The sequence below is a fragment of the Euprymna scolopes genome, chromosome 44 (assembly GCF_053919585.1).
Source record: "Euprymna scolopes isolate OS-2025 chromosome 44, ASM5391958v1, whole genome shotgun sequence".
NCBI classification, from domain to species: Eukaryota; Metazoa; Mollusca; class Cephalopoda; order Sepiida; family Sepiolidae; genus Euprymna; species Euprymna scolopes.
In genome coordinates, this window is record NC_136525.1 from 55345858 (window position 1) to 55370857 (window position 25000).

Consider the following 25000-nt stretch of genomic DNA (forward strand, 5'->3'; position numbering starts at 1 on the left):
TCACCTTTTCTTCACCATATTCCCTCTGCTTCACTTTTTTTTTTTGTTTTCAAGTAAGATCTTTGACTTACTTGCAGTTTTATCAAATACTTTTGCATGCAAACTCCGATCCCGCATTTTGCTAATTCCTACCCTCTGATGAGAAGGAAAGTATTTCTTCGAAACTCAGCGGATTAAGGACTATCCACTAATCTAGTGTTTCCTTTTCAGATTAAATATGTTTTTAACTCATTCCAAAGTGTTTTTTAACATGTTTTATTAACTGTTTGCTCGTATATATATATATATATATATATATATATATATATATATATATATATATATATATATATATATATATATATATATATAATTATTTTTTTACTATAATAATTAAATACCTACAGACACTAGTGTTTCATCCTTTCGGGATTCTTCAGTGCAGGGTGTCACGATTACTACCAGTCGAACGATTCGAACCCCGCGACACGAGACATCTCTGGCTCGATTAGCGGAGGCCGTATCAATTCGGCTACCATTAATCATGTGAAATAGCGTTGAATTTTAAACATTTTAATTTAAATGTTCATTACGTCAGACAGACAGTGATCAAATCGTTATACGATGATCTACGCATAAGAGCTAAATTGACCGACTTTTAATTCAACAGAAAGTGCTCAACGATAAGAAACGTATTTCTTAAAGGGGCTGTCATAATTATTTTTTTACTATAATAATTAAATACCTACAGACACTAGTGTTTCATCCTTTCGGGATTCTTCAGTGCAGGGTGTCACGATTACTACCAGTCGAACGATTCGAACCCCGCGACACGAGACATCTCTGGCTCGATTAGCGGAGGCCGTATCAATTCGGCTACCATTAATCATGTGAAAATGCGAATATATATATATATATATATATATATATATATATATATATATATATATATATATATATATATATATATATATATATATATATATATATATATATATATATATATATATATATATATGATTTTTCAGAATGTGAGAGATTGTATATAATAAATTCCACAGCCAAACAACGTCGCAGCCCACAAGAGCCATGACAGTCAAAGAACTGGAAGTCCAAGACTCGAGTTTTGCCCTCATTTCGGATGTGTCTAACTGATGTGCCCAAATGAGGGCGAAACTCGAGTCTTGGACTTCCGGTTCTTTGACTGTCATGGCTCTTGTGGGCTGCGACGTTGTTTGGCTGTGGAATTTAATATATATATATATAATTCAAACACGGTAGTGTATGAAAATATGAAAAAAGTTTTTTTACTTATTTAAAACTGTTTTTAAAATAAATTGAATTTTCGTTCAGTAAAATAAAAAATATGAAAAAATTACAGGTATTATAAAGTTCCCAGTATTTGTTTGTTACCATAGCAACCAAATCTGTTACGTTAGCTCAAATCGGTTGGGAACGGCGGAAATTATGACGTAACAAGATACAAAAAAAGGGAACGTCCTCCCATCCCGAACTTGTGCTAACGTAGCAAATTAACTTAGAAGTAGAAGGCACTTCCACGAATTCCATGTTGTAATGTTAACGTTGTTGATCAAGTATAATAACCTAGTCCAGCGTGGCCTACATAAGTAGAAGGCCGTTCCACTAATGTAAAGTTTTATTGCTTACATTGTTAATAAAGTATAATAAATTAGCGTGGCCTACATGTGTAGAAGGCCGTTTCACTAATGTATCGTTGTAATGTTAACGTTGTTGATCAAGCACAATAACTTAAACGAGCATGGCCTACATAAGTAGAAGGCCATTCCACTGTTGTCACGTTGTAATGTTAACGTTGTTCATCATCATGACGGACTCCTTTCCCGGAGCAATGTGACTCTTCTTCTCCAGAGTTTCCTGTCTTCCATCAGTTGCCTCAGATCTTCAGGTTCACAGTTGGCACCATGCGCTATTTGCTACGCGGATCTAGGTTGTCCTTTGCTTGCGCGTTTGTGTCGTGGAGTTCATAGCAATACATCACTCACCAATTTATGCTTGCTCCTCTTCGCGCTCATCCAGTGGAGGTCTAGTAAGTGCTTCCTCTCCTCTGTCTTTCCATCCTTTTTGATTTTTCGACTATTTGGTGCAGTGCCAGACGTGCTGACGTCAGTTTTTTTTTGGGGGGGGGGGCGGAGGAAGAAAAGAACACTTTTTGAACACTTTATTTATTTATTATTATTGGAAACAGTTTTTGCAAAACTTATTTTGTATTATTAAAAATTATTACAAACACTTTCTGCAATTTTTAAAAGTTACGATCTATTTAGGGTGCTTCTTCGTTATTGTATTAGAATGTATGCCCCTCCCCCACACACACTTCTTCCTCATTGATGAGTCAATGACCCTTTCGGCTGGCAGGATTTCTGTTGCTTTAGGGGTCATGCGAGGTGACTTATAAAAAAAAAACTCGCATAAGTGTACTCTTCAGTGTTGCTAAGTAAGGGCCACTGCATACCTTCGAAATCGGCTTGAAAGTCAACACCAAAGTGTACCTGGATGTGCTGAAGGGTGTGGTGATCCTCTGGTGCAATCAGGTGGTCGCAGGCTAACCCTGGGTGTGGCTAACCCCGGGTTTACAGGCCTACAAGTCTAAAGAGACCGAGGCTTGGCTCAGAAGGAGTGCTACGACTTTGTACCCTTTCTCTCACTGGCACCACCCCCCTGAACCCGCTGAACTATTTCATTTGGTCATACGTCAAGAACATCACCAACATGACCTCTCACAACACCAAAGCCAGCTTGATCCCCACCATCCGCCGATTATTCCCTGAACTCCCGCCAACACTTGTGGAAAAGGCATGTCCAGTTCCGGACCGGTATCGAGGCGGTGGTTGAGGCTGAAAGTGGCTACGTTGAATAGATGTCAGCTCTACTACATAATCAAGTTACCTGAATTGATTTTTTTTTTCAATAAAAGTCTTAAAATAAAGCTGTAGTGTTGTTTCCTTTTAGCGTTCTACCGTGTATACATTTACGTTCATTTTGAATTATTTTTATTTTTATTTTTAAAAACATCCCAAGAAAAATAACGCAAACCATAAGTCATACGTTATTTATTACCTTTTCTTTATTTTACAAATTATGAGTTATTTCCCTTGTGTTTACGTCACATGTCACACGTGACAAAACAAAGATGGCAGAAATCATTTTTTCGTTGAATAATGGAAATACGTGTTTTAACACCTACTCGCCTCTACTTGATATTCCAGAAATATTTAACTAATTGTGACATGACAATTAGGTAGGTAACATTGCGTATTGCTGAAATTGAGTTAAAAAAAAAAAAAAGTAAGTAATTATTGAATAGTGTTCTGGGTAACGCCGGGGTTGTTGCTAGTTGTGCGCAGAAGCATATGGAGCTGGATGTATACATGTAAATATTGTGTCACCGACAACACTCCACCACGCCCCAGCTCCATCTCCACCTCCTTTCTCTTTCTCTTTCTCTCTCTCTCTCTCCCTCTCTCTCTCTCTCTCTCTCTCTCTCTCTCCATAGCACATTGAGAAAGAATTGAAAATAAAATAAATTGTCATTCCTTTTTTATAAACTTATGTCAAGTGTTTTTTTTTTTAATGAAAAACAACTAACTGTCTTATTCGTCAAGAACTTTAAACTTTATTTAACAGATTAAATAGACGACACGGTTAAAAACCAAAAAACTACAACATAACGCATCTGTATTATCATTGACTTGAAATAAAAACTCAATTTCACTGAAATAACGAAAAATCATCCTATTTAGTTTATAAAGTAATGCCACCGACGAGATAGGCCGTCGTGACAAAGCGAAAATTATGACTTTTAATTCGCTACAAAAGGGGTATATTACTGTTCAAGCTTGCATTTTTCTATGTAATCCATGATTTTGCCAGTCTTTGCTTAGAAATAATGTTTTCTTCTTTTTGTGTTCAATATCATACGCATTGTCAACAACCCATAAAAAATATTACCAATTTCTTAAATTGATTAAATAAAAAAAATCAAATAAAAGACGTAATTACGTAAATAAACAGAGAGAAGATACAGTAAAAAGAGAAACAGAATTAACGGGCGACATCGTAAGCGAAAATTATGGCTTTTAATTTGGAACAAAAGGGGTGGGAATTATTTTGGGATATAATGTGTATGAAATCATAAGAAATGCTGCGAATTTTTTTTTCACATTAATTATTAATTTAAATTTTAATCTTCAAATTAGATCCTAATTTTTTAGTTGTGTGCATACCAAAAAGTAGCCAATCAGAATCCATATTTCATTTACTTGCTTGTAATTAACCAATCAAAATGATTGTAACATGTGTTAAATCAAAATGGCAACGTCCAGTGAAAAAAAATATGTAAACAAAAATGCGCTATATATATATATATATATATATATATATATATATATATATATATATATATATAAAATATATTTTTAACTCATTTCAAAGTGTTTTTAACATGTTTTATTAACTGTTTGCACGTATATATATATATATATATATATATATATACAAATAAATAAATATATATATATACAAATAAATATATATATACAAATATATATATATACTACATATACATATATGTATACAAAATAACATTTTTTGTATATATATACATATACATATATATTTACAAAATAACATTTTATTTTGTATATATATACAAAATAACATTTTATTTTGTATATATATATGTATATACACATATATATATATACAAAATAACATTTTATTTTGTATATATGCATATATATATATACAAAAAATGTTATTTTGTATATATATATATATGTATATATATATATATATGTACAAAATAACATTTTACATTTTCATGTTCAAGTAAGTTTTTGCATTTTTCTAGACGATAAAAATAAATGTGAAATTACAGAGTGTTCAGTGCCAAACAAATACGTTGAACTCACTTTTTTGAGAGGCACTTTTATTTCATGTCCGTGTTTTCCAGTTTACATAACAATTTTTGACAGGCTGTCACAACCTAGTCAGAATTCATTGTCGTCTACTCTCTTTCTCCTCTGTTCATCTGCCACGTCTTTCCCACTCCATTCTCCCTGACTTACTGCTCATATTTTCGCGTGACGTCAACAGTCCTGTTACCTCCTACTGATCCTCTCTCTATTTCACTGCAGCGACTGCTGTTTTACTGCTCTCTACGCGACATCGCCGCACATTATGGTACAATGCTAGAATATTTGTTTTGGGTTTAAACAAGCAATATCGAAAATACGACAATCTTGACCATCGAATAGATAGAAAATATGGCCGTCCGAAGTTGACATCACTTGGGAAGTTAAAATGCGTAATTTGAATATATGAAACGAACTCTCATTATTTTTAATGTTGTAGATTTGGTCTCATTGATGCTTTGGTTACTTGGAGTATCAGATAATCAGCCCGATAGATACGGAGCGAGGAACTGATCCAGTACCTCTCGGACTGAAGTATGCCGCCTGATTATTACCTATACAGTCCACTCTCCCAAGCCTTGCCACTCAGTTTTCGGGTGGGGCAAGTTTATTGATTGTTGCCTGTTGCACATCTACAGAGAAATGCCGACGGGAATGTCAAGGTAATATTCTTTTCTTTTTCAAGTTTTTCACTCTCGACCTGATTTATTATTAAGTCCTTATGTTCGACCGCTTTTTTTTTCATTCCTATTTTGCAACTGCATTTTTTCGTGGTAACGGTGTTGTTTCTTTTTGTCTTCATATCGATCCTTTTATGTTAAAAATTCTGGTCACGGCACCAAAATAAATGTATGCAACGTTTCAGGAACAAAAAAATTAATAAATAAAAGCATTTATTATCGTTACTCTCCCATCTCTCGCTTCTGCTCTACTACACGACAACTGTAAACATGTGACAAACTCTGTGGACCGGACAAGGTTGGGTTGTCTTGCTTGTTGCAACAAGAAGCTATCAGTTCTCTTGGGTGGTCCTTTTAACACGAATTCAGGAGATTCAGGAGACTTCGCATTGTTGAATCTAACAGTGATGATGATGGTGATGATGATAAAAGGATAAATCAGTTTTATTAACAGATAATCAAAATGATCCCCACCCGCAAGCTGGACCTCAGTTGGTATCATAAAATGAAGAAGATTGTGAATCTGGAAATGACCACTTATGTTTTATTTGGGATACCAAGTCAAGTAGGTAAACTGAGTGGTGTAATCACTTTGCAAAGAGGGTTAACTATGGTGACCAATTCACTTATCCTACCTTATACATATGGTCTTTGGAAAACCCCTCCCACGAGTAATGGTAAAGGGTACAGAGAGAGAGAGAGAGAGAGAGAGAGAGAGAGAGGGAGAGAGAGGGAGAGAGAGAGAGAGAGAGAGAGAGAGAGAGAGACAGACAGGCAGACAGACAGACAGAGGCAGAGACGGAGAGAGAGAAAAAAGACAAAGCCCTAAATAGAAAGGGGGCATAAACTAGAAGTTACAGAGATAATATAATGACATGTTTTTTAGCCAGTTCGGGAGAATTCGTTGGTGAGAAAAGTTCGTTGACAACCGAACCATTTAAACCATTATAATCCTGCACCCAGAAGTCAGTCTGATTTACCAAGCTTATAAAGGCTTCTAGCTCATGTCCTTACTGAGACTATACTTGTAACAACATTGAATAATTAATGTTACGAAAAAGACTGCCTTTGTGATTTCTTTTGTTGTTTGCCTGTGGTTGTGAAATGAATTCTTCCCTGGACCGATGTTTCAGGATGCAGCAGAGGAGAGCGATGCACCTGCCTGTGAAAGAGGACCCCCCTTTTTTTTACAAGGTAGTCACCACTTATCAAGGCCCGAAAGCCACTCGAGTATAAGGGTTATTCCTCAGCGTCCAACATCAGATGACCAGCCGAAGGACCCTTGTGGTAGGGTTACCGACAAGCCATCATGAGAGCAGAAGTGCCACATGAACTTAGGGTTATGCACGAGTTGCGTGTTCAAGTAGAAGAGCGATGTTCCAGCAACCAGCGAGCGTCTGGCATACATATTAAGGTCCTAAACACTAGACGAAGAAAAGATGAAGACAAAGATAAAAACTAGATGATCAAGCCACGACAGGGAGTTATGACTAAGTTTGGAGAGTTAAATGTTCTAAAAAAAACAAAAGATTAAAAGGCGTTGGAAACTTCAAGGATCCAGACACAAAGTTATTGAATTTTGTTTGACAAGTTTATTGAATTTTATTTTATTTTATTTTAAAAAAATGTAACCCCAAGCCGTCGGGAGTCGGGTTACTTTTAAGGTGCGGCCCAACTCTGCTCCCGGCGACGGGAGATGCAGCTCATAAGGTTATAAACAGCCTTTCTTTTAGAAATGCCGACGGGAATATCCAGGCAATTATTGTTAGACGTGTTTACTTGACATCCTCGCCTTCTGATCTTGTGTCACATCTTGCTGTGGTAGACAGTAATTAAATATATACGTTTTGAAAACCGCATGAATCATTGGCATAAACATCAGTTACAAGACTTGCTTTTTTCGGTTAAATACGTGGTTGTTAGAGTTAGTCTTGAGAGGTTTCGTATTTTGCAATGTGTGCGTATTCGTTTCCACAATTTTTTTACAACTTACAAAAAGTTACGAGTATTTCTTTTAATGATTCTATTTTATTTCTAAATAAACTAATGACTCTTTCAAAAGATTTCGATAAAAAGTGTTGGAAAAAGAAAAGAAAAACGCAAAAAAAGTTGTTGAAGAAAACAAATGTTTTACAAAAAATTTTAAATTTTAAAATAAATAAATGGCATCAAATAATTAGAAAGTTATTAAAAATAAAAGAAGAAAAAGGACGTTATCATACCGAACGAACACAACCGCCTTGTTCATCACAAAAAAAGGATGGAGTTAATATTTGATGATATCATGACAACATAACAGACACAACACTAATCCCCTTAAAAAGAGAATATAATCCTGGAAGATGATATCATAAGGAACCAACGTATACTATATTGCCCCATCCCCAAAGAGGAAGTAATGTCTGGGAGAAATGTACCATGATAAATTAAAGCATCTTAGATTTCCCCTCTTAAATAGAGGGGGTAAAACTTGGGGATATTTCCTATTCCCAAAAGTGGTGGTACTGCCTAGGAGAACGTTATCATAATGAACGAACATATAATATACTACTTCTCATATAAGAAGGTAATTTCTGGTAGGATGGTATCATGACAACAGAACAGATACTGCCCCCACCTAAAAATAGAGAAAGGAATAGCTAGGAGGATCATACAATAAAAGGATAATTGCATCGTGACAACAGAAAAAATACGACAATATTTCCCTCCTCTATCAAAAGACATGACAACAAACAGATGATATATTATCAAAGTTCATATGTCATGTGTAAAGAGAAAAAAAAGTAACAAAGAAGTTCAGACTGTACGATTCACTGTAAATTGTTCCTATTATTGTGTTATGAGCGTGTATGAAAATATTAGCTGCAGCTGAAAGATAAATGGCAAGCGATTGTATTAGCAACAAAAGCAGCGTTTGAACGCGTATGCAAATTGGCAAGTGTGTTTGGGCTTATGCCTGAAGAAAAAAAAAAAGGAAGACACCACATGGTCGGGGAAGAGTTGACTTCGAAGTAGATGGACTTGTAAAGTTAAGACGAGAATAGGCTGACTGTAGCCAGCGTGCGGTCAGAAGAAAGAGTGTCGTCGAAAATCATGGACGTATCAGAAATGGCTGTTTACAGCCAGCATGTAGTGGAACAGAAGCGAGAGACTTTAAAGGTGGTGTCAAGACGGGAGATGAACGGTAATAAATGCTTTCGTTAAAAAGAAAGAAAAATGACGACCCGGAATTTTATTTATTTATTTTGTTTGTTCCTGGATCGTTACATATATTTATTTTGGTGCCGTGACCAGAATTTTTAACATAAAAGGATCAATATGAGGAAAAAAAAACGTTACCACAGAAAAATGCAGTCGCAAAAGAGATGCGAAAAAAGAAAAACGCGGTTGCAAATAATAAACCAGGTCGAGAGTAGATAACTTTGAAAAAAAAAAGAAAAAGAAAAAAGAAGGATATAGCGTCAGTCGGTGAGTCAATTTTCTATTTATCGGTTCATTTTCGAAATTTCAGTCCTCATCTTCTAGTTATTGTTGTTTCATAACGCTCTGGCCTTTAGCAGGTGGTAAACCGTGACGGGATAGGAGAGTCTCTTAACTGTATCCTCAATAATTACTGCTTCCATAGTTGCTGTCGTCTCATCACGTTTTGACCAACTAAGCCTATGGCCGGCTTTGGGCAGGATTGAAAGCACTATCTTCAAACAGTACTCACCTGGAACTGTAGAGATTCAACGTTTTTGACCATTGCGCCACTGACCCCAAAGGCCAGAGGAATAGTTGGCCGAAACGTTGTGAAACAATAAGAACTATGAAGATGAGGATAACAGCCCTCAAATAAACAAATAAACAAATAAATAAATAAATAAATAAATTGCTCATCTCAAAAGGATTTCAATAATAAAAATAATTTACGTGATGTTTGGAATATGACATTTTCATTCCGTGATGTCTGTCTTTTTTTTTCTTATTAAGCTGATTTCTAAAAAAGTACCGATTTTTTGCAGACCATTTCCCAAAAGAGATTAAACGAAAGACAAACATGAAGAATTATTTCCAGCCAATCCTTTTTGGATTTAGCAAAGCTGTGGCTCAACTCCAAACATGTTTACTTTGATATCTCTATATTCATTACATTGTGTGACCATGTCTTGTGTGTGTATGTCAGGGTGTGTTTCTCGTCTCTACGTTGCTTGCATATTATTATTTTTTTAAATATACAATTGTAACAGAGCGTGAGCATGCGTATGGCAGTTACAAGCAAACACCGAGCCGTGTACGAAATGATTTCATGGTAAGGAAAAAGAAAAAGACTATAGAAAGGAAAGAGTATATCAGAGAAGACGATCACGTTAGAGAAGTACCGCGTGGCGGAATAATGGGAAAAGTTGTTTTCTTAAAACTTTAAACATCATCATCATCAACGCTCTGATCCCCAGCTGGCATCAATTGTGATGGATGGCTCTCGTCTGGGTGAGGCCCCGTGTTTTGACAAGCTTCTGGGTTTGACCTTTACTCCTGATCTGAAATGGAACACGTACATCAAGTCTGTTGCCAAGGTCGCAGGAAAGATGGTGGGATCCTTCTACCGCTCCAGAAGATATCTCACTACTGATGCAATTCTCTATCTATATAAAAGCCAAGTACGGCCAAGGATGGAATACTGTTGCCATATCTGGGCAGAAGCTGCCAAAAAATAGCCTATCATGCCTTGACAGAGTACAAAATAGACTTCGTGGTTTAGTGGGGGATGCCCTTTTCTCTACCCTGCAACCCCTCTCCCACAGAAGAGACGTTGCGAGCCTATCCTTGTTTTATCGTTATTTTCATGGCAGGTGCTCGTCTGAACTTCAATCCCTGGTCCCCCCTCGCCAAACTTTCACGAAAAACACCCGTCTAGCTGAATCCACTGTGAAAAATTTCCCCCACTCTATATCTGTGCCTAAATCAAAACGCGGATTTCATGAGCAAAGCTTCTTTCTTAGAACTGCACGCCTGTGGAACTCTGTTCCGTCTGCCTGCTTCCCTCCGGACTACAACTTGGATGTCTTCAAGTCTAATGTTAACAAATTCCTAATGAACCGCCCCCCCTAATTAAACACTTCATAAAATCTCCTCACTAACGTGATATACTTGCAATAACTCTTATCCCTGAGTGGCTTCCGGGCCTTGATAAGTGGTGATCACTGTGTAAAAAAAAAAAAAAAGAAGTTGAAGTTCTTTCCTTTTGTCTATTCTTTGTCTCTTTTGCTACTGAGTCTACAACGTGTGGGTCCCGGGTGTCTACATGTTAGCACGTGTGTAAAGGTGCACAACTTTACACAATTTTTTTTGCAGACAAACATATATCTATAACATTTGTAATATTTTTATTTATACAAAAGTAACAATGCTTTGTCGATGTTTCGATTCGTAAGCATTAGTAAAACTATGATCTCTTCAGATAAAGGAAATTAGTTATCTATATTGAAGAAAACCAAGGAAGGATGACTGAGTAAAATAACACACACACTCACACACACACACACTATATATATATATATATATATATATATATATATATATATATATATATATATATAGGATGTCCCAATAAAATGTTTACACTCTTTAAATGACCATAAACCCAACATTTATAATAAGAAAGAAAAGTTTCATATATCAAAATACTGTGAACAAATGTAGAAACCAGGTAATTATCGAAAGTGTTACAATTATTGGCCATTGTGGTCCATGAACAGCTGACAACTCTCAATGATTGAATCGAAATCGTTCCTAATCAGTTCAATTGGTATGTTAACTCATCTTCTTTCAGTGGTTGTTTTCGATTCATTCATTGTAGCTCGTTTTGTGGTATGAAGCCTGTGTGTAACATGCCACCACCCACCCACCCACCCCCAAAAAAGAGAAAAATCCAGGGGGGGGGGGAGGTCAAATCTGGTGAACGTGAACAGGAGTTTTGTGCGACTTAAGACGATTGATGTAGCCAGCTTTTGACAGAAGCACTCGTTCACAAGTTTTTACATTTTCAGCTTAAGACCATTAATTAAACCTTTACGAAGCTCTCGCTTCAGATTGCTGTGGGCCTGCTTTCTTTTCTCTAGAGCATCAAACTTTCACGTACAAGCTTTCGCCACTTCGGCCTTTGCAGAGTAAGTTCTTCCAATGTGTTGATGTCGATTCGTAAGACTTTCACATTAGTCTTTGTAGAGTCCCTGTACTTCTTCCTAGGCTTGTGTTGAGGGCACTTGCTATACATACATACATGATGATGATGATTGCAACGTCTTGTCAGACGAGTGCCACTCCCTCAGGTACTAAAAGTCTATGAGCCCGAAGATAACCTTAACTTTAGTCCTGCCGAAGAAAAAAAAATATTCACACGCACAAGCAGACATGACACTGAAGACGGTCACTGGTATATATACATATATATACATGCACGCATGCATACACATATGCACATACACACATACAAATAACCCACATATATGCATACATACATACACACTACACATATGCATACATAGACATACTTATACATAAACATACACAAGACGGTCATTGGCATGCATACACACACATATATATATATTTAAACGCAAATATGCATATATACAGATACACACATATCTGTAAACATACACCATGAATACACATACATACGTATACAGACACACATGCATACATACAGATATACATACATATACATACATCCATACGTGCACATACGCACATACATATATACACGCACATTTACCTACACATAAATACACGTATGTAAATATGCACTGATACATACAGATATACATACATACACACCTACAAATACATACACACATATACATACATCCATACGTAGACATACGCACATACATATATACACACACACACTTACCTACATATACATACATGTACGTAAATATGCACTCATACACGCATACATATATGCCCACACATACACATATATATGCATACATACACAAATGCATAAATACACATACACACGCCCATATACATACATGCACACAAACACACATATACATACATATAAACATAGATATACACACATACACATGTACATAAACATACATACACCTATATATATATATACATATAATAATGGCAGATCAATTACTACATGCTTCCAGCATTTCCGACCTACACGCGTCACAACTTTTCTGTCGCAATAGGACCGTTTTTTTTTTTCTTATAGCCTGAGGGAGTATCTGTACCTGATGGTGTTACAGAGTTTTAGCTTTGTACGACAGCTAAATCTCTCTCTCGGTTCAAAATGTTGACATCCAGCAACAAGCAAGAGCAAGATAGCTAGCAACAAGTCAAACTGCAGACCAGCTTAATGCGGGTACTGGTCTCCCGCTTTGTTTTTTAATTCAGAGATTTGCTTCTCCTAGAGGGGTTGCCTTCACCACGGCTTACAGGAGCCCCCTCCACCCCGCATACATATGGAAATAAACACATGCGTACATAGACATACGCCAACATACATGTGCATGCGCACAGACATACAAACGTAATCACGTAGAGGCACATATATGCGCATATACACACACATACGTACACACACACATGCAAAATACACACGAATAAATAGTCCAAAAGTCATAAATAGTAAGCAAGAGTCAGCGATTGGACCACTTTTGTCCCTCCCCCTCCCTGCCTGGATTCTCCTCCTTTTTTTTTAAAATAAAGTTTGATTCAAACTCATTTTTTTGCAACACATGAAGACAAGATTAACAGACTCGCATATAATGTTCCAAACAAAACAATGTACGAATTGACAAGACAGTCCAACTGAAAGTTATTTAAAGGGTTACATACATACATACATACATACATACATACATTGAAACAGACAGGTGATCATTATGATTATGAGATTCATTTTTTATTGTTGTGGTTATTATTATTATTATTATTATTATTATTATTATTAGTAGTAGTAGTAGTAGTAGTAGTAGTAGTAGTAGTAGTAGCATCCGCAGCAGCAGCAGCAGCAGTAGTAGTAGTAGTAGTAGTAGTAGTAGTGGTTGTAATAGTCCATTTTTTCCCGTTATTCAAGGTAGAGCTTATTTTGTATATACGTACGTTTGCTATTTCATTCCGGCAGTTTCATAAATTATATACATGTGTGTTATATAGTGTAATGTATTTTGTTACGAATCTTTAATATTGTATTCCGAGATTCTACTGTATAGTAGCTCTCTGCATGTGTTTTTTTTTTTTATCCTTATAGCAGTAGGAGCACTCCTCGACGCCAAATATGCATAAAAAAGATTCACATGAATCTATAGATAGTCTTTTGCACCGACAATCCGATACATTAACAATTTTGGAAGTAAGTTATTTTTTCACCGGCATACATATGTAGTCATCCACAGATAGGCTGCTTCGCTGTATCACAGCTCTTCAGTGCGGCAAGCTTAGCACTCATCAAGAACCAGGGATCGAACCTACAACTACCTAGTTGATAGTCAGCAGTTCAACCCTCTGGCTCATGGGAGTGTTCTTAGGTTTTGTATTGGAATGCATCTGATAAGTATGGATAATCGAAAAAAATTGGATTAAAGAAGGAAATCCGACTTTCACCAAAGTTAACACTTTTATACAATCTGACATCACAAGTGCATTTGAGAAGTTTTACCATCTCACAAGCAGAAAGGATCAGCCTATAAAATCAACTGTAAATTCTTTTATAAGAAGGTGCGTTTCAAAATGAATGTTTCTTTCTAGAGCACAACTGAACGATGATACTTGATTTTTATACGCGCAAACGATATCATCACGTTTCTATTTATGTAAACATTTGATCACCGTTTTTACAGTGCTCGATGCGTTTGTTTATTTACAAAGAGCTATTCGTGTTACGCTAAGCAAGACGCGGATGAAATCATTTTACAACAGTGCTCTACCCCAGGAGGGAGCGTAAATAGTCATCTTTTTTTTTTTACATGGAGGTCACCACTTATCAAGGCTCGGAAGCCACTCGGGGATAAGGGTTATTGCGTGCGCTGTAATCAATGGGATAGAATCGTAGTAATCGTAGTAATTATTGAATATATACAGTAGCGTCCAAAACTAAGCGACAAAATTTTAAAACCTAATATTTATTAGAAATAACAATTGTGAAAAGCTGAAATTTTGACAACTGGTAGTCCTTATCATCCATAATAATATACTAAAATTTGAATCATTTACAAAGGATAGAAAAAGAATTATAACAATTATATATATATATATATATATATATATATATATATATATATATATTACACAGGAATCACCACTTATCAAGGCCCGGAGGCCACTCGAGGATAAGGGTTAATTAGTATACATTAGTCAATGTGATTATAGCATAGTAACCATAAGTAGTGGGAATTTTGTAAATTGGATTACTTAGGGGGACGGTTAATCAAGAACTTGTTTACGTTGGACTTGAAGACAACCAGATTATAGTCAGCTGGAAAGAAGGCAATCGGAAGAGAGTTCCACAGTTCTAAGAAAGAAGCTTTGTTCATGGAATCTACGTTAAGGTTTAGGCATAGATACAGAGTGACAAAACACATTTACACACAAACAGACTGATTCGCTGTATCACAGTTCTTCAGTTCGGCTAGAGTAGCACCTATCCCGAACCAGAGATCGAACCTACAACCTAGTTGATAGTCGGCAGGTCTAGTGAAATTTGAAAGTTAGTGAGTGAGTGAGAGAGAGAGAGACAGAGAGAGAGAGACAGACAGACAGACAGACAAACACAGAGAGAGAGAGAGAGAGAGAGAGAGAGAGAGAGAGATTAGCAATAAGCAAGAGATGTAAAAATCAGACACACTGTCCACTACAAAATAAATGCCTAACAAACGCATCGTTTACCAGGCAACACCAGAGAAATCCTGAATAACAAAAAAAATATTACGGAGGAATCATCTCCATGAATTTTTAATACAAAATTACATTCAAATATGGAAAACGTCGAATAAAAACAGCATTAGCGAATCATTACTGAGAGCTCAGAGAAAGTGGACGATAACTGGTAGTAGAGTGGAAAATAGTGCAAGTAGACGACACGTGTACACTATGCTTGAATGAGAAATTAGCTATCGTAAACTTTAAAGAACCCCCAAATTTATCAAACTGCATTAATGATGCACGTATGTATATACAAAATAAACTTTACCTTGGATAACGGGGGGAAATGTACTACTACTATTACTACTACTACTACTACTACTACTACTAATAATAATAATAATAATAATAATAATAATAATAATAATAATAATAATGATAATAACAACAATAAAAATGATAATCATAATTATAATATTAAACATCCAAATTAAAACTAGGGCATCTCCGATGAAAACGAAAAGAAAAATCCTCGGTAAAACAACGAAGAAACGGGTGTGCTCACGCTCATTAGTTACAATAAATAGGTGTGTGAATAACCAAGAATCTGATTGTCTGATTAGCTAACCGTATACTACGCGGAATATATAAAAACACGAAGCAACATCAATTCCATGCAATAGTAGGACGAATCCTCACGGGGATGAAACGCGGAAAATCCTGTGTAGCTTAATTGCTATATATATTTTCAAAACTTACCATGTATATATATATATATATATATATATATATATATGAAGAGAGAGCGAGGGAGGGAGATAATTATATATAAAATCCTACATTTGCGCATCTCGCGTAAATTTTTGATTCAAGCGATAAATATCAAAGAATGCTTCATCCGCTGTCAGTTTTATTTTCCAATAGAAAATCCTTATCGGAAATGATCCGCCAGAAATTAATCCGGAAAAATAATAGCTTTATATCTCGCATTTAATCCATGTCTCCACAAACCGTGCGGTCCGACACAGATCAGAAGAGATTTCCCGCAAAAAAAAAAAAAAAAAAAAAATCCGCTGTAGTTTTCAATCAGACGTTAAGTCACATGACTTAGAAATTGATTGATAACAAAATATCGGATAGTGGGGGGGGGGGGAGCAGCACTTATGATTATTTTGTGGATATTATCGCACAGAAACGAAAAATTTGCCCATCATATATATATATATATATATATATATATATATGTCTAGCCGAACTGATGAGCTGTGAAACAGCGAAACAGTACTGTATGTGGATGACTATATATATATATATATATATATATATATATATATATATATATATATATATATATAAAGCTATATGTCTGTATATCTCCATATTTTCGAACTCTATTTCCTCCGAAACTAAAAGTCGCAAAGCGGCGCTAGGGGCCTCAGATGACGGGACATTTTTTACTGACCGTTCTTTAATGCGTCTTGAGCCGATTAAAATAGCTTTAAAGGAGTTAAAAATCGGTCAAGATTGAAAAAAATCGTTATAAATTTTGTACATTCATCTAAGTTTATTTTTAATTTTTTTATTTTTAGTTCGCTCACATGCATGTCACGTAGGTACAGTGGTAACGTCACCAGCTTTGAATCCTACAGTTTTGCTTTCGGTTTCAATTCTAGCTGATGGCATCCAAATACTTAGGTTTTTTTTTTGTTTTTTTTTTACTTCTGAAATCACGATTATAATAATATATATGAAATCTGGACAAATTGAAATATCATATTTAAGCATGTTTTATGCCCAGACAAAGCCGGGCGCCCCACTCCGCTCACACACACACACACACACACACACACACATATATATATATATATATATATATATATATATATATATATATATATATATATACTAGCAAAAGTACCCATCGTTGACTGGGTTCAAAAACACAGAAACAGAAAATGGACTCTGATTTATGAAAGTATGATAGGTTATGAAAACGAAGGGTTGTAAAGAGATAGCTTCGAATTTGGGAGTATCAAAACCAAAGCAAAATATGATGAAAGTAAAAATTAAATAGATAAACCCCATAATTTATTATACCATACCTGTTCACACTGAAACACTTATCACAATATTCTGTGGATCTATATTAAAAAACCTTGTTAAACTTTGTGACATATTTCCATTCTATGGAGGTCAGGCGCGAACGAACACCCCCTAATTATATTATACCATATTTCTTAAAACTGAAACATAATTATCAAAGTATACTTACGAAGATATATATGAAAAGTCTTTATTAAAGTTTGTGTCTATTTCCATTCTATGGAGGCCAGGCGCGAACGCAGACCCACAATTTATTATACCATCCCTATTAAAGTTAATACATACTTATCGAAGTATTCTTATGTACATCTGTATCAAAAACACTTGTAAACGTTTTTTTAATTTTTTAATTTTTTATTTCCATACTTTGTGAACCAGGCGCGAACGCAGACTCCATAATTTTAATGAACCACCGTCGTTCTGCCAGATCAAACATATCTATTCCTGTGTCTCGATACATCTTCTATCATTATATGCAATCAGTTTTTTAAAATAGTCAACCATATAGAAGCCTATTCGTGACCACACACACACACACACACACACACACACACACACACACACACACACACACACACACACACACACACACACATTCAGCTTTATATATATATATATATATATATATATATGACTACTTCATTTAATCATATAAATTAATATATGACAGTATAGATTTATGCGTAAACTATAAGTATTTACTTCAACAGTGCTCAATACGTAGGTAGAGCTAGGTAGTAATTTATAAAATATATATGGCGATTAAGCTGCACAGAATATTCGTGCTTTGTTTGTGGAATCTACGTAAAGGTTTAGGCACAGATAAAAAAAAGAGTAATACACATTTACACATATAAATTAATGATACAACACATTTACACACATTAATTAATGATACAATATATTTACACACATAAATTAATGATACAACACATTCACACACAAAATTAATGACAAAACAAACTCACACACATAAATTAGTGACAACACATTTACACGCATAAATTAAAACACACTCACACACATAAATCACAACACATTCACACACATAAATTAATGATATAACAAATTCACACATAAATTAATTATACAACACATTCACACACATAAATTAATGATACAACACATTCACATCATAAATTAATGACACAACACATTCACACACATAAATTAATGATATAACACATTCATACACATAAATTAATTATACAACACATTTCCACACATAAATTAATGACACAACACATTCACACACATAAAAAATGATACAACACATTCACACACATAAATTAATTATACAACACATTCACACATAAATTAATGAAAAAAACATTTACACACATAAATTAATGATACAACACATTCACACACGTAAATTAATGATACAACACATTCACACACATAAATTAATTATACAACACATTCACATACATAAATTAGTGATACAACACATTTACACACATAAATTAATGATATAACACATTCACACACACAAATTAATTATAAACACATTCACACACATGAATTAATGCTACAACACATTCACACACATAAATTAATGCTACAACACATTCACACATATAAATTAATTATACAACACATTCACACATATAAATTAATTATACAACACATTCACATCCATAAATTAATGATACAACACATTCACACACATAAATTAATGATACAACACATTCACACACATAAATTAATTATACAACACATTCACACACATAAATTAATGATACAAACCATTCACAAACATAAATTAATGATACAACACATCCACACACGCAAATTAATGATACAACACATTCACACACATAAATTAATGACACAACACATTCACACACATAAATTAATGATACAACACATTCACACACACAAATTAATTATACAACACATTCACACACATACATTAATGACACAACACATTTACACATATAAATTAATGATACAACACATTCACACACATAAATTAATGACAAAACACATTCACACACACAAATTAATGATACAACACATTCACACACACAAATTAATTATACAACACATTCACACACATACATTAATGACACAACACATTTACACATATAAATTAATGATACAACACATTCACACACATAAATTAATGACACAACACATTCACACACACAAATTAATGATACAACACATTCACACACATAAATTAATTATACAACACATTCACACACATACATTAATGACACAACACATTTACACATATAAATTAATGATACAACACATTCACACCATAAATTAATGACAAAACACATTTACACGCATAAATTAATGATACAACACATTCACACACATAAATTAATGACACAACACATTTACACACATAAATTAATGACACAACACATTCACACACATAAATTAATGATACAACACATTCACACACATAAATTAATTATACAACACATTCACAAACATAAATTAATAATACAACACATTTACACACATAGATTAATGATACAACACATTCACACACATAGATTAATGATACAACACATTTACACGCATAAATTAATTACACAACACATTCACACACATAAATTAATGATACAAGACATTTTCACATATAAATTGATGACAGAATACATTCACGCAAAAAATTAATGACAAAACAAACTCACACACATAAATTAATGACATAACAAATTTACACGCATCACACTCACACTTATAAATCACAACACATTCACACACAACTTGATGAAATTACAAATTTACACACATAAATTGACGACACAATACAATCACACACACAAAATGTTCACTGACATACCCTCTTGGTCTTAAAATAATTCCCGTTCAATTTTCTTTAGCAGAACAAAGAAAAATCTGTTGTTGATTTTAAATTTATTGGTTGATTAACTGGGCAAAAAATACAAATTAAAAAATAAAATCAATTTATTGAATTTTCGAAGCTGATCCAATTTTCTTGTTCTTTGTCAGTCAAAAAAAAATGGAATAAAAAAATTGAAAAAAAAAGAAAACAAAGATTTTTTCTATTTTTTGAGTTTTAGATTAATTTCCTAAACAATTATTTTCGTCTGACATTCTTTTCATGAACTAGTTTTTCATCCATTTTTTTTTTTTTGGACTATTCAGAAGTAGAATTTTCCTGGCTGATGCCATCAGAGTAAAAATTCTATAGTGAGACCCAAATTTGGATGCTTTGGGGAGTGTGGAGTGACTTCTTCACTGTCAGTGCTATTAGGTCTACTAAGATCCAGAATGGTAGAAACCTCGTAGGGGGGGTGCAGTCATGAATTTTTTGTATTTTTTAAATTAATTGAAAAATCATGGGTGTTATCTGCACAACGTTTCGATCTATATAATCTCTAAAATTCGCCAGATGCAAAAGTCGCCATGTTTTGGGAGAAAAAAAAAGGTAGCTCTGTACTACTAGGTTTCGAATGTTTTAAAATCAAGTTGGAAGTAATTTTACAAAAGTTATAAAGATAATTTGATTACCAGGGAATCCTAGATTTTTAACTTATATTAATACGATAGCGTGTGTGTTATTTTGTGTGTCACGATTATATGTTTTTCCTTCCGAGTGATTGTCGTTTAATTGTTATGACCTTCGATTTCCGATAATAAATAATTTTACAAAGAATTCTTTATAGGTTTTTATTTCGGTTTCGATTATAGCTGATGGAACTCAATATATATATATATATATATATATATATATATATATATATATATATATAAAGAGAGAGAGAGAAAGAAAGAGAGAGAGAGAGAGAGAGCGAGAGAGAAAGAGAGATAGAGAGAGAGAGAGAGAGAGAAAGAAATAAAAAGGGACAAACCGAGTTATGTGTTCATCGACGTTTCGTCTTTATTTTGAGACTTCCAAAATAAAGACGAAACGTTGATGAACACATAACACATTTGTTCCTTTTATTTTTTATTTCTATATTTTGTCGGAATACTATTTCCATCATATATATATATATATGTGTGTGTGTGTGTGTGTATACATGGATATACTTACATATATATATATATATATATATATAAGTTTTGGTTTCGGTTTCGATTATAGGTGAAGGAAGTCAATTTATATATATATATAAGAATAGGTAGTAGTTTGCTTGAAGCATTGTTGGTAAAGGAATATATAGAAGTTTTAAAAGCCGACAGTTCCATACCACCCACGGACTTTACATACACCGGACATACCAGCAACTTGGTTATAAAATAATTATACAATGAGGTGAGGTATGATAGACGAATAAACAGCTAGAAACTCCTCTACTCAAACATACCCGTCTACTTTCGTTTGTTTTTCTTTTCTTTACTTTCATGATTCCGGTCTTTCTCCGCATTGTTTTTGGCTTTTAAAACTTATATATATATACATATATATATATACATATATATATATGCATATATATATATATATATATATATATATATATATATATATATATATATATATATATATTCATAAGTTTTGGTTTCGGTCTTGGTTCAAGCCGATGCACCCAAATCATATGAATATATGAATATATTTTTTAAATCACAACTTTATAATATGTAAGAATCGAATTGACTGTATAATAATACATACAAACAAATTTAAGTGCATTTCACGACTGGTCTACGTCGGGCGTCCCTGTTAGCTTAGATAAATACTTTTGCAGTTTTAACAAAAGAGCTACAATAATGTCAGGGCGTCTCCATTTACGCTGAACATCCACAGAATGCAACACCAGTGATGAAAGTGTCTGCTGCGGAAATTTCCACAAGTCCCGCTAGTTTTTTTTTTAGTTCTTTTTATTTTTTTAGTTCTTTTTTTTTATTACATTTTCACCCCAAACAAGGCACATTGCCACTTTAATGTGTGTGTGTGTGGGGGGGGGGATAATATCGTGGATATAAGCTACAGGGGTACTATGTAGGGAGTTGGGCAGCAAGATGTCGTTTTACATTACACTTGAACTTCTGCATGTTGTTACAATCAGGGAAGCAGGGACCCGGAAGGGAATTCCAAAGTCTAGCGGTTCTGGGGAAGAAACTACTGGAGTAGAAGGCTCTCTTACATCTAGAAATCTCTACTGTGAAGGGGTGGGACTTAGTTGCTTGTCGGGTTTGTCGGGGGTAGTCACGTCGAGGGGGCACAAGTGCTTGCAGTTCGTTGGAGCATTCACCATTAAAGTACTTGTAGAACAGGCAGAGGGATGCTACATTTCGTTGATATGACAGAGGCTGAAGCTTATATGACAGTTCAGGACCTATCAGGTTTGCGACTCTCTTTTGAACCTTGTCTAGGAGTGAGAGACTAGTAGCAGATGCACCAGCCCAAATATGACAACAATACCCCATACATGGGCGAATGGTGGCCTTATAGAGGTACAGGATACTTTCGGGTGTTAGTAGCTTTCTAGCACGTAGAGAGAACCTACCTTCTTCGCAGCGGTCCTGGAATTGCTCTCGATATAATTGTTTCAACTCATGTTTCCTGTGACCGTTAGGCAGAGAAGTTTAAAAGATGTACTTCCAAATAAAGCGTTTGTGGCTATTGCTATTCGTGGTAGGGAAGGTTTCTTGTAATTATTGAAGGAAGCAAGTTTAGTCTTGGCATCATTGAATGTGACCACCCATTTTATAATTAAATTTTTAATTAAATCCATCAAACAATTGTAAGTTCTTAGAAACATCATATTTACGAAACTAAGAGGTTGCTGGTTTCAGTATAGTTAATCACGTGTTATCTATCCGTTTTTTTTTTTTATTTTTTTTTTTTTTATTTTTGAAATGTTATTATTATAACTGCTGAAAAATATAAAAGAAAAAAAGGAAGTTACGTCGATTGCCTGCTTTAGTTGGCGACCCATCATGGTGCACTGGGAGGAAGCTTCATATCCCTCTACACAGTAACTTAGTCCACAATACATTTTAATCAACATTGCACTATAGAGAACCTACTGTTGAATTTATGAAATTATTTACATAAATTTAAGAATTTATTGTTTGACAAAAGAAATATATAGAAGGGGTTATATTAATTTCCTTAATCCATGGATGTTCAATAATGGCACATATCATCAGAGGAAATGAAATGTGGTTAGCAAAATGTTCAGCTGTGAAAAGTTACGTATTTTGCTTTTCAGCACAAATATTGAAAGTAACCCCTTCTATATATTGCTTTTGTCAAACAATAAATTCTGAACTCGCATATATGTGCCTATATTTTGATTTTCAGAATTTAAATTTAACAACTAATCACCTTTTTCTTTACCATATTCCCTCTGCTTAACTTATTTTGTTTTCAAGTAAGATCTTTGACTTATTTGTTGTTTCATCAAATACTTCTGCATGCAAAATCCGATCCTGCATTTTGCTAATTCCTACCCTCTGATGAGAAGGAGAGTATTTCATCGAAACGCCGCGGATTAAGGACTATCCATTTATCTAGTGTTTCCTTTTCAGATTAAATATGTTTTTAACTCATTTCAAAGTGTTTTTTAATATATTTCATTAACTGTGAGCTCATATTATATATATATATATATATATATATATATATATATATATATATATATATATATATATATATATACACATTTGTTTGAGAATTAATTTTACCTGTTCTGGGACGAGTATTTCTTCTGGTCTATTTTTATGTTTTTATTAATTTTTTGTTGAAATAAGTGAGGCTGTTTCATGGAAAAGTTACAATGAAACTTTTCCAGGAAAATTTCTTTATTGATTTTTATTTCCTGAAACTTGAAAGTTCGATGATGCGAAGTGATTTGAAGTGGAGTTCTTCGAATTCGATAAGTGGAATTACATCAGGATTGACTAAAAGGTTTTCATTGTTTTTTTGTTTTTTTTTTTTGTTTTTTTTGCTCGAGAAAGGGAACAAGACAAAAGATTTTGGCTTTCTGGTCGACTTGGAATCAGTAATTGTATCGGAATTTGTAATTTGGAATGGAATCAATAAATTTATCGGAACTAGGGAAAACATTAGAATTGTTCCATCACTAGTAGCATTCTTTGAGTTATCTTTTTTTTTTATGGAAATCGCTTTAGACAAGGCATGTTCTGTTTAATTCTGGAACAATACCCACCACATATTTCAGATATGTTGATAATACTTTTGCTATGTTTTCATCGCAAAGCGAAGCGTCGGCATTTTTCAATAGGTTGAATTCTCTGCATGGAGCTTTGAAGTTCACTGTGGAAAGTGAGAAGGACAATTTTTTCCCCTTCTTGGATGTTCTTGAACATTCAAGAGGGGGTTTTCTCACTACTATATATAGGGAGCCTACTTTCACTGGCTTATATGTGAATTGGTCGTCTTTTGTACCTAAATCACGTAAGGTCTGCTTAATTAATTGGCTGGTACATACAGCTCTCATGATATGCTCACCTAACAGATTA